The sequence below is a fragment of the Meles meles genome, chromosome 13, assembly GCF_922984935.1.
Source record: "Meles meles chromosome 13, mMelMel3.1 paternal haplotype, whole genome shotgun sequence".
Lineage (NCBI taxonomy): Eukaryota > Metazoa > Chordata > Mammalia > Carnivora > Mustelidae > Meles > Meles meles.
Genome location: NC_060078.1, coordinates 44,906,293 through 44,918,829, shown reverse-complemented (window position 1 = coordinate 44,918,829; position 12,537 = coordinate 44,906,293). Strand labels below are relative to the sequence as shown.

The 12,537-nt window shown below is 45.5% G+C and overlaps 1 pseudogene; it reads right to left on the bottom strand.

Moving 5' to 3' along the window:
• Positions 1-11,486: 11,486 nt before the first annotated feature.
• Positions 11,487-12,343, bottom strand: LOC123955042 (annotated as a pseudogene).
• Positions 12,344-12,537: the final 194 nt, after the last annotated feature.

Sequence of the window (12,537 nt, the reverse complement as noted above, 5' to 3'; positions counted from 1 at the left end):
TAACTAGGAGGGTCAGAGGCCAGAGCTGTTGTATTTTCCAGACTGTGGCTTTCTGGGAGCCACTCAGCCAACAGTGCCCCAGCGCCTCCCAGGGACACTCACCCCACTGGTCCCTGTGCATTGGCACCAATACAGACCTGTTTCTTAGGACAGCTACTGTGTGCCCCCCACCTTCCCCCATGCTTCCCAGTCCTGATCACTAGTTGTGTTCCTCATACTCCCCACCATACTCTATAGACAAATTCTATGGAACAGCCTAGAATCTGTCCCTGACTCCCGACCACCCCTGCAGAGCACCAACTGAGCCTCCATCCGGGGCTGACAGCAAAAGTTGAACTGAGGAGATAAGACTAATACAACCCAAATAGCTGTGGGTCATACCAGCCAGAGACCTACAGAGGACGGTGACCCAAATGAAGAGACCAGGATGTCCTTCCTGGAGGAAGTGGGGCTGAAGCAGACTCTGCCGGCTCCTATCATTTAATGGAAAACACAAAAGTACGTAGAAATTCTGCCCACTGATGAAAACAAGCACGCAGTCAGACCAGTCTGGAGCTCCCGGGATGGCCTTCTTCCCACCTCACCCGAGCAGGCCACACCCATGGATCCCTGGCAGGTTACAGAACCAGCCCCTGTAACACCTGCACAGACCAAGTCAGGCTCCAAGTCAGGGACAGCAAGTCTGGCTGGAGGCCAGGGTGCCCTCTCTTGGACCTTCTGGCTCCCATTAAGGAGGGAACTCCCATTAAGGAGGGAACTGCAGATGACAGACTGGGGGGACAGTCAGCTCTCCCCGGACTCCCACTGCCTGGTCAGGCCCTCCCTTGGATCCCCGCTGGATCCCTCCAGGCCGCTCCCAGGTGGTTCTGATAGGTCTGCTTTGGGGGCTGGATGCCAGTAAGACAGTCACTGAGAAGCAGCGTCAGGAGCCCCTGAGATGGACTCACCCTTATTCAGCCTCAGCAATGGTTAAGCTTCTGACTCTTGGTTTCAACCCAGGTCATGATCTCAGGGTCATGAGATCGAGCCCTACATCGGGCTCTGCACTTGGCATGGAGCCTGTTTGCCTGTCTCCCTCTGCTCCTCCCCCATCTCTAAAAAAAAAAAAAAAAAACTAAAACAAAATCAGATCACATATCTCTTGACAGGCAACTCTGTCCCTCCCTCTCCATATATGTTACAAAATCCTCCATTATAGACCTTACCTCATTGTGCTGCCCCTCCCTGCCCACACAGGGGAGGCCCTCCGGAGTAGGGTCATGCCTACCGAGTCACTGCTGCAACCTCAATGAGAAACAGAGGGCCTGGCAGGCCACTGAACAAGCCCACCTGGACAGCAGTGGTATCCCACCTGGCTGGCTCAGCCATTCCTCCCATGTAGTCCACGGAACTGGAACTAATTGTTCCAGGAGCAAATGTGGATGGTGCTTGATCATTTCCGTTCATATAGCTAGGCATTGTGCCAGTCCTACTTACTAAATACACTTTTCTGTTCCCGCTACAATGAACTACCACCTGAGTTATATGTTGTATGCTCATGGGTGCTGCAATGCATTTCCGGGTTCTCTAATTAATTGTTTCATCCATCCATGTATCTACGCTTATGATGATACCAGTGGCCAGTGCCACCGCTGCCCAGACTTCAGCCTCCCCGGAGCAGAGGGTGACCGCCCAGATGCGGCGCTAACGAGGAGCGGCGGCCAGGACCTTGAGAGGACACCCTGCGTGTGCACAAGGATGCAGGAGTCCCGCTCCCATCCATCTCCAGACCCTCCTGGCTGCAGTGGGAGAGCAGCCCTTAGGGAAGGCCACCAATGGCCACCCAGGCCTCATGGCAACCTCAGGCGCTGCCGAGGTTCCACTCTAGCCAGACCCACGCGTTTGTCCAAGCTCAGCGACCCCAGGCCCTTGGAGCCTGCCCCTCCTCAGGTAAGCAAGGTGAGCAGGTGCCTTAGAAGAGTAACAGCCCCACTGGAGAGGCTTTACTGCCTAAACCGCTTCAGCAGAAACAAACTCAAATGTAGTTTTTATAACCCAAGGGATCAACTGTAAAATGTCATCCGCAGGAAGAAATACATCAAAACAGAAATTTGGGGGGAAAAAAACCCAGGAAAAGTCCTGGTCTTGTCAGATATAAATAAAATATATACCAGAAAATTACAGTAACAAAATATTATGAGACTAGGACAGGGGTAAAGAGATCAATGGAACAGAAACCAGAACAGAGACTAGAAACAGACCCACATCTGGTCCTGTAGACGTGACAGGGCAACACTTTTAAACTCTGGAAAGAGGATAGATTATTCAATAAATAATGTTAAACATCTAAATAGGTGATTTTGACCCATTTAAAAAAGATATGTCACTTTCAAAAAATCTCAGAGCAAATCTTAGAGGAAAGATTTAATGGTTTAAAAAAATCAGCCATGGGGCGCCTGGCTGGCTCAGTCAGTGGAGCCTGTGAATCTTGATCTCAGTGTTGTGGGTTCGCAAGCCTCACGCTGGGAGTGTAGAGATTACTTAAAAATAAAATCTTTAAAAAAATTAACCATACCAAAATAGCAAAATCAAACCAACCAAAAAATTATGCAAGAGTATCTTTTTGGAGGTGCCTGGGTGGGACAGTCAGTTGAGCATCCGACTTTTGGTTTCAGCTCAGGTTGTGATCTCAGGGTTGTGAAATCGAGCCCCAGGTCAGGCTGCACAATTGTCAAGATAAATAAGTGTTTAAAAAAAAAAAAATGAGCAGCCTTAAAACTCTTCAGGAGTTTCCATTTCTAATTAGTAATGGTGGCTTGTATCAGGCAACTGTCTTGCTGATAACAATTCTAAATTCTGGACAAAATATTTTTTTTAAAGATTTTATTTATTTATTTGACAGAGAGAGATCACAAGTAGATAGAGAGGCAGGCAGAGAGAGAGAGAGGGAAGCAGGCTCCCTGCTGAGCAGAGAGCCCGATGCGGGACTCAATCCAAGGACCCTGAGATCATGACCTGAGCCGAAGGCAGCGGCTTAACCCACTGAGCCACCCAGGCGCCCCTGGACAAAATATTTTTTGAAAGCCAACTGTCTGAAAGCATTTGAGAGCAAACAGAAGTAGGCAGAAACTGGGGAGGATATGATCCTTGAAAAAAGGGGAAAATGTGGAGTGAGATCCCCATTCACTCAGCTTTTCTCCCAGGTCACTCAGTCTGTGCAGTGGGGGGGCTGGGGTGGAATAAGTGTGGGTGAGGAGAGGATGGGGATAGATCTCAAGCAGAAAGAAGCCAGTGTACCTGGCTGAGGAATCAGAGGTTAGGGAGCTAAGAGCTTCTAACATTGAGGGGGGAACCCCAGAAAGAAGGGCACACCAGAGGGAGAACCCCAAGATCTGTGCACAAACTCCTCTGAAATCCTTGGCTGACCCCTGACTGCACATGTACAGGGCAGGACTCCAAGGAAGCCAGAGGAAGGAACAAGTTCAATGGAATTCAACTTTTGTTCAATGCTAGAGAAACAAAAATTTGGAGCTCAAATCCTGTCGAGTTAGAAAAGTCTGGTAAACATTCTGGCTTTGAAACCCCAGAAGATCCACACCTTAAAAGAAAGACCCACTTCCTGGAACCAAGGACTACACCCTAGGACAAAGTGCAAAATTGAAATAGAGCCATTCTAAAAAGTTGAAAACCAAGCCATGCTAGGCTCAAAATGATCTGCCTGTGGTTCCTTCAAGAACAAAACTTGACATTTGTAAGTGGAAGATAATGAAATCTAGGGTCTCTAAATTGTATCAACCACAATATTCAGAAGCCAGTAAGAATTTTCTGGCTATGCTGAAAAGTGGGAAAATGTGACTCATAGAGGGAAATGGTCATGGGGAGCATACAGATAATACAGATGTTGAAACTAGGAGACAAGGATTTAAATATAAGTATCCTAAATACACTGAAGAATGTATGGAAAAGATAAACATAAGGAGAGAAGAGATGGGAATTTCAGGAGAGGGGTGGAAATTCTAAGAAAGAAATCAAATGCAAATTCTAAAACTAAACATAAACAGTATCCAAAATACTGTATTGCAGAATTTCAGTGACTTGATAGATTAAGTTTGCATATTATAATCTTTAGAGCAACTACCAAACTACAGTGCAAAGAGCTCTAGGTTAAAATGCCAAAAAAGGAGAAGAAATACAATTCTAAAAAATATTCTTGGTGGGGCATGTGGGTGGCTCAGTTGGCTGAGTGTTCAACTCTTGGTTTAGGCTCAGGTCATGACCTCAGGGTCCTGGCGTTGAGCCCTGGGGTGGGCTCCAAGCTTGGCTGGGAGTTAGCTTGAGATTCTCTCCCTTCCCCACCGACCCTCTCTCTAGATGCTCAAGAACTTGAGCACACACTTTCTCTCTCTCAAATAAATAAATAAATAAAATCTTAAAAAAAGTTTCTGTTGACCCAAAAGAAGCCAAGAGAGGGGATATAAAGAACAAATAGGACAAATGATAAATAGCAAGATGGAGTACTTAAACTCAACCACATAAAAATTACACAAATAAAAACCATTAAATCAAATTAATTTAAAAGGCAAAGGGTAAGGGATGCCTGGCTGGCTCAGCTGGTAAAACATATGAGTCTCAATCTCACGATCATGAATTCAAACCCCACATTGGGCATGGAGCCTACTTTAAATAGATAGATGATTGATAGATAGATAGACAGAAAGAAAGAGAGAGAGGGGCGCCTGGGTGGCTTAATCAGTTAAGTGTCTGACTCTTGATTTTGGCTCAGGTCATGATCTCAGGGTCATGAGATCAAGCCCCATGTTGGGCTCCATGTTGGGTGTGAAGCCTGCTTAAGATTCTCTCCCTCCCTTTCCCTCTACCCCCTCCCCCTCTCAAATAAATTAATATATAAATAATAAAAACACTAGTACAAAATCTGATAGGGCTATACTATTATCAGATTATACTTTGAGGCAAGGAGTACTACCGGAGACAGGGAATGAAATTTCATTATCATTCTAAACAATTTTATTCTGATGAGCTTTACTTGCAAATGCATTCCCACAGTTCTTTCTTCTCATCTCCATCTATCTATTTAATCCCAGGTACCTTGAACCCATCAAGCTTGGTGGGGGGGCACTGTGGGCAGAATTGTGCCACCCTTGCCCCAAATTCATATGTTCAAGTCCTAACCCACAGGACCTCAGACTATTTGGAGACAGGGTCTTTTTTTTTTTAAGTTTTATTTATTTAAGTAATCTCTTTCCCCAACATGGGGCTCAATCTCACAACCCTGAGATTAAGAGTCACATGTTCTTCCAACTGAGCCAGCCAGGCACCCTGGAGTTAGGGTCTTTAAGGAGATAATTAAGGGGAAACTGGGTGGTTCAGTCAGTTAAGCATAAAACTCTTTTTTTTTTTTTTTAAAGATTTTGTTTATTTAATTGACAGAGAGACACAGCAAGAGAGGGAAAACAAGCAAGGTTGGTAGGAGAGGGAGAGGCAGGCTTCCTGAGGAGGAGGGAGCCCAACGTGGGACTCCATCCCAAGACCCTGGGATCATGACATGAGCTGAAGGCAGACACTTAATGACTGAGCCACCCAGGTGCCCACCATACAAGTCTTGATTTCAGTTCAGGACATAATCTCAGGGTTGTGAGATTGAGCCCCATGTTCAATTCTCCACTCAGCAGAAAGTCTGCTTGAGATTCTTTCTCTCTCCCTCTCTCTCTGCCCCTCCCCCTGCTCATGCGTGCTCTCTCTCTCTCTCAAATAAATAAATAAAATCTTTTTAAAAAGATTTTATTTATTTATTTGACAGAGATCACAAGTAGGCAGAGAGGCAGGCAGAGAGAGAGAGAGGGAAGCAGGCTCCCTGCTAGCAGAGAGCCCGATGCCGGGCTTGATCCCATGATCCTGAGATCATGACCTGAGCCGAAGGCAGAGGCTTAACCCACTGAACCACCCAGGCACCCCAATAAATAAATCTTTTAAAAAGAGAGAAAGAGAGAGAGAGAGAGAGAGACAATTAAGGGTAAATGAGGTCATTGGGGCAGACTCTAGTCCAGTATGACTAGTGTCTATATAAGAAGATACAATTAGGACACAGAAACACACAGAGGAAAGGCCTCATAAAAACAAAGGGGAGATGATGGTCCATCTACAAGCCAAAGGGAGAGGCTTAGGATGGAAACAAGACTGTTAAAGTCCTCTCTATTCCCTTCCATCCCCAGTGACAGTAAATTAGTCCATTATTTCCTGAGTATGTCTCTTTCTTGAAGTTTCTTGCCATATGCAGTCAACACCAACCAACACAAACTACTAATATTTGGTTTTTTAGAGTCTTCTGGAGCTATAAGTTTACCAGCTCACAAGCTTACTAGGTTCATGACCTACCTCCCAAGTACTTATAGGTAATGGTTTTCTCAATTGCATCAGTGTGGAACAGCTTCACAAATCAGCTTTATTCCTCCCTCAGTTGACTCCTACAAAAATCAGGTTTTTGTTAAGGCAGACTTCATCTCTTAACTTCAGTTTCCATGTCAATCAAAGTATGCTAACTCTCTTCTGGGGACGGTGTCAACAGGCATTCGGAATGGCCCGGTGTTTGATGTACTGTTATAAGCTGTCCTACAAGACAGTCTCTGGGGGCGCCTGGGTAGCTCAGTGGGTTAAGCCCCTGCCTTTGGCTCAGGTCATGATCTCATGGGATCGAGCCCCACATTGGGCTCTCTACTCAGCAGGAAGCCTGCTTCCCTCTCTCTCTCTCTCTCTGCCTGCCTCTCTGCCTACTTATGATCTCTCTGTCAAATAAATAAATAAAATCTTAAAAAAAAAAAAAAAGACAATCTCTGACAAAATGAGGCTATCCTGAACCCCTGGTAACAGAATCATTAACCTTCGTACCAGGAAGATTGGGAAAGCACCAAAATCTTCATGTAGTGTGTGCCTAGGCCAACTTTGAGGAGTTTGTGCTGCAAGACCTACAGTTCTTTTTTTTTTTTTTAAGACTTTATTTATTTGACAGAGATCACAAGTAGGCAGAGAGGCAGGCAGAGAGAGAGAGGAAGGGAAGCAGGCTCCCCGCCGAGTGGAGAGCCCGACGAGATCATGACCTGAGCCAAAGGCAGAGGCTTTAACCCACTGAGCCACCCAGGTGCCCCAAGACCTACAGTTCTTATGAGCTTACCTAAAACAAAAAAACAGAGACTCTTAATCTCAGGAAACAAACTGAGGGTTGCTGGGCGGGCGGGGAGGGATAGGGTGGCTGGGTGATGGACACTGGGGAGCGTATGTGCTATGGTAAGTGCTGTGAATTGTGTAAGACTGATGATTCACAGACCTGTACCCTGAAGCAAATAATATGCTATATGTTAATAAAAAATTATAACAAAATAAATAACAAACAAAATGTCAGCAGGGCCTATGGTGGTTCCTTGCATGCTGTGTATGTGTGACATGCTTTCCTCCCTGAGATGCAGAAAATGATTGTGAAAGTGTTGAAGGCACAAGATCTGAGTCAGAAAGCTAAATTTAAAACTGAAGCTTTTTGAGTAGCAACAAAAACAACAAAACCCAAAACAAACTCTGCTAGGATTATGTCAAAATCTTAATAACATACAAGAGCAAATCTTTCTTCCTTGTTCGTGCTCTATGTCTGTTGCTGGTTGCTGGGACCCTTTCCCTGGACTTTCTTGCTCTGGAATCTAGGCGGCTGGGCCAGTCATGGTCTTGAACATGGCCAGACTCACGAGCAGATGGATTGTTCTGGAAGGTGACAAATTGGCAATTAGATGTTCTGGTCCTGAAGTGGCACACATCCTCTGATCAGAACTGATTGGTCAGAAGTAGCCAGGTAGTACGAAGAGAAGTGCAAACAATCAGGTTCCCTAAGGTAGAGAGCAGGAAATATTTGATCAAAGCATCATCCAAGTGCATATGAACTATACGTGTGCTCTAGGTCTCGTGACTAGAGGCCTGACTTTGCTAGAGTTGCAACCCCAGGTGGGACCCTTTCCAGATTTAAGAGGCCCTTGACCAACTTTCAAACCACAACAGTATACTATGTACCTTCTTCCCTGTCTTTCACCAAGGAACCTGTGGTGATTTTGCCAGGTAAGTACGCCAGGTAAAGAGGAATTCCCCCCTGGGCGCCTGGGTGGCTCAGTGGGTTAAAGCCTCTGCCTTCAGCTCAGGTCATGATCCCAGGGTCCTGGGATTGAGCCCAGCATCGGGCTCTCTGCTCAGCAGGGAGCCTGCTTCCCCCTCTTTCTGCCTGTCTCTGCCTATTTGTGATCTCTCCTCTGCCAAATAAATAAAATCTTTTTTAAAAAAAGGAATCCCCCCAAACTTTCAGTTACCATGGACCCTCCCTCTAAGATGGAACTTATTCCTTGATACTCAGGCCACCAACTTGGCCCACCAATCAGGGCCTTACCAGCATCAGAGTCTTCAACAGGCGCTGTAAGCAGCCATCATCAGGATTATGTCCCCAGTTTCTGAATGTGTGGTTGGAACGGATGGCCTGCTGCCACAGAGCTGCTGTGGGCTTAAAGAATAAGTCTATCTTCATAAGAACTGCCAGGGAGAAGCCACTGGATTACCCCTCCTGGCCAAGGGAAATTAACTCCCAGTGTTGGAGGTCGTTGGAGCTGTGTTTGCCTCATCTTCTGCACTCAAGCGATTGCTCCCATGGGTCATGGAGTGTGTATAAACCTCACACAGGGGAAGCATATCAGCAAGAAGCCAGCAGAACCTCAGGTGAAAGGGGACACAGCTGGAGGTACATGAGGAGGATCAATAACCAGGGACGAAATCCAGAGCATATTCAGAAAGTTCTCTGTGTGGTCAAAATGGGAAACCTAAACAAGAAACATGGAAAGAGGACTGACTTCACAAAGTGAAAAATAAAATAAAATGTGGAAGGACAAGGGGAGTCAGGGTCTTCTCAGGAAATGAGTCTCCTTTTGTAACTGAAAAAGCACCATATACAACCCAAAATGTGGCAACTCCTTATCAAAATATCAAATTTTCCAGCTTTTGTTCATGAAAATGTATTTTTTATAAAGACAAGTGTTTTGTTTTGTTAATTTTAAAGATCCTATTTATTTATTCGACAGAGACCACAAGAGAAGGAATACAAGCAGGGAGAACAGCAGGCAGAGGCAGACACAGGCTCCCTGCTGAGTGAGGAGCCCCATGTGAGACTTGATCCTAGGACCCTGGATCATGACCTGAGCCAAAAGCAGACATCCAAAGACTGAGACATCCAGGTGCCCCCCACAAAATGTAAAATTTTTGAGATGTAGAAGAAATAGTTGTGTCTGTTTATCTAGTTTATTAATTTAGCTATTCATATATTTTTTTAAAGATTTATTTATTTGACAGATAGAGATTACAAGTAGGCAGAGAGGCAGGCAGAGAGAGAGGAGGAAGCAGGCTCCCAGCTAAGCAGAGAGCCTGATGCGGGGCTCGATTCCAGGACCCCGGGATCATGACCTGAGCTGAAGGCAGAGGCTTTAACCCGCTGAGCCACCCAGGCGCCCCAGCTATTCATATTTTTAAATGCATATTTTATAAAGTAGTATCTCAATCTGTAAATGTTCCACTTGTTGTGAAACAACCCCAGTTTTTATGTCCCCTAGAGCCTCTTGGTGAGTCATCCAACAGGTTTCTTAAAAAACTCATTTCTTGAGAACAAAACCAAGAAGCCTCAAGAATTTCAATTCCCTACTTACCATCAAGAAGATCTCAAGGAAATCGGTTTGCATGTGGTGCACTTATCGTAGGTGGAAATGGGGGTCCGCTTGACAATTCTGCGGAGGTGTGATGCTGCTATAATGCCAGGGGAACACCCAAGGCCCTGTCTGCTAACGGGTGGGAAAAGCAGATGGCCCTGGGACTTGGGACATGCTCACAACTGATTCGGTAGTGGACAAAGGATCCATACTGGTTTCTTAGGTTAAAAAAAAAAAAAAGTAGGGGCGCCTGGGTGGCTTAGTCGTTAAGCATCTGCCTTCAGCTAAGGTAATGATCTCAGGGTCCCGGATCAAGGCCTGCATCAGGCTCTCTACTAGATGGGAAGCCTGGTTCTCTGTTTCCCACTCCCCCTGCTTGTGTTCCCTCTCTCACTGGCTCTCTCTGTCAAATAAATAAATAAATAAATAAAATATTTCTTTAAAAATAGAGAAACTTCAAGAGATTAAGAGCAATGTTAAGAGTCCTGTTAACAGAATGTAATGTGTTACTGAAACAAACATTGGGGACAATCAGGGAAATCTGATCCTCGACTGGATATTAGATTGTTTTTTCAAAGATGAGATGATAGTACGGTGTTTGTGTTAAAAGCGTCATTTTCTGGGATGCCTGGCTGGCTCAGTCAGAAGAACATGTGACTCTTGATCTCTGGGTGGTGAGTTCGAGACCCATGTGGATGTAGAGATTACTTAAATAAGAAAAAAAAATTTTAAAAGAAAGAGTCCTTTTCTTCTAGATACATAATGTCTAGAACTTAGTTTAAGATAATCCAGCAGCAGAGGTTGGGGAGAAAACAGAGAGGAAGAGTGTGTGTGTGTGTGTGTGTGTGTGTGTGTGTGTGTGTGTGTGTGTGTTGGGGGGAAAAAGATTGGCCACAGTTAATAATTGGTCAAGCTGTGTGATGAGTACTTGAGGGATGATTATAATCTCTCTATTTTTAAGCATGACGGCTTTCATTTTAAAAAATAAAATGTCTGGGGTGCCTGGGTGGCTCAGTGGGTTAAAGCCTCTGCCTTCAGCTCAGGTCATGATCCCAGGGTCCTGGGATTGAGCCCAGCATCGGGCTCTCTGCTCAGCGGGGAGCCTGCTTCCTCCCTTTTCTCTCTCTGCCTCTCTCTCTGCCTGTCTCTTTGCCTACTTGTGATCTCTGTCTGTCAAATAAATAAATAAAATCTTTAAAAAAATAAAAAAATAAAAAATAAAATGTCTTCAGAAGTTTGTTTTTCACACTGAGGTAATTTAGAGAACATCCTATAATATGAGAGGCTTTTAAGGACTAGACTATTCTTTTTTTTTTAACTAGGCCATTATGTATTAGTTTTTTGAAGCTTTAGGCATGTATAATAATAATGGAATGCAGAACAGATAGAGTTCCTTGCCTTCCCTTTCTAGCAGTTGCAAAATATCAAGAGGCTGGTTGACAGTCGACCAATTGTTTACATTTCTGTAATACCTTGGCAGAAGGTGTTGTGTGTTATCAAAACCCCCTGTCACCCCTTACTAAAATGCTCTACCATTTAAAAATTGTAAATAGGGACACCGGGGTGGCTCAGTCGGTTAAGCGTCTGCCTTCAGCTCAAGTCATGGTCCTGGGATCCTGGGATCGAGCCCCACATCGGGCTCCCTGCTCAGAGGGGAGTCTGCTTCTCCCTCTCCCTCTGCCACTCCCCCTGCTGTGCTCGCTCTCTGTCAAATATATAAATAAGATCTTTTTTTTAAAAAAAGTTCTTCCAGTAGGAAAGAAGGCCTGCCACTCAGCCTGCATAGAGGTAGGGAGGAATTCCTTTGACCCCCACACTAGGCATCTTGAAAATTCCACTAGCTTCAGCCTGCAGCAGAAGACCCTTGGGGTCCCTTCCATCCTGGGTACTGGTCACAGACATTTCCGAGTAGCAAATGAAGCAAAATGAAGTTGTTTTAGCAACAGGTAACTTCACTCTTCCTCCATTGTAACTGGCCCCCCCGAGCTCCTCCTCAGCACTAAGGCACATTCCGTCTGGGGTTCATCTTCTTCTCCACCTTGTGGACACTTCGGTAGATCTTTCCCATCTGCCTGTCCTAGTCAAAGGCGCCCATGGAGCAAGACAGACTGTCAATGTCATAGAAGATGTTGTGGTCCAGGGGCCAATCCAAACCACGGGAGATGTCCACCTGGTCAAAGTACTTTTCCACGCAGTGGTCAGGAAAGAGGGAGTACGGGGACCCCTTGTGCTGCTCTAGAACAGCCAGGGTGGTCTCCTCAGCTGTGGTGCTAGCCAAGTACCTCTCAGTGGGCTCCACCTGCCCGTCATTGATCAGATTGTTTTTCTTGTCTTATCTGCTGCAGCCAGCATGACCACTGACTGATCTTCCCAGTTTGAAGCACAGACTTGGTCCAATGGTAGCAGCATAGCCTCCTGACTGACGAAGAGCCACAGAGCTGGCAGGGGCATTGACGGTCACTTGCTGCACTCACATGCTGAGCAGACACCACTGGCAAACATTTTCTGCAGGAATATCTATGAAGAGCGGAGAGTTGGACTCCTCCTCCCCCACCTGGGGTCTCTTCGCCCTGGCAGCTCTTTGATGGAACACACTCAGGCTTAATGGAAGACCTTGTGTTGGGGGCCATCTTGGTGCTAATGACTGTGGGAGAGCTGACTCAGGTCTAGATTTCTATTTAGTCTTCTCTGAAAGAGTCTTTGAAAATGAGTAACTCTCGATGTTGGTTGTCTGTGGTAGTAATGAGACCAAGGTCTCATACTTACTATATGGTAAAGCTAGAGTTTGGTCTTTGGCGCTCTCTCCTGACAGCTATGTGACCCT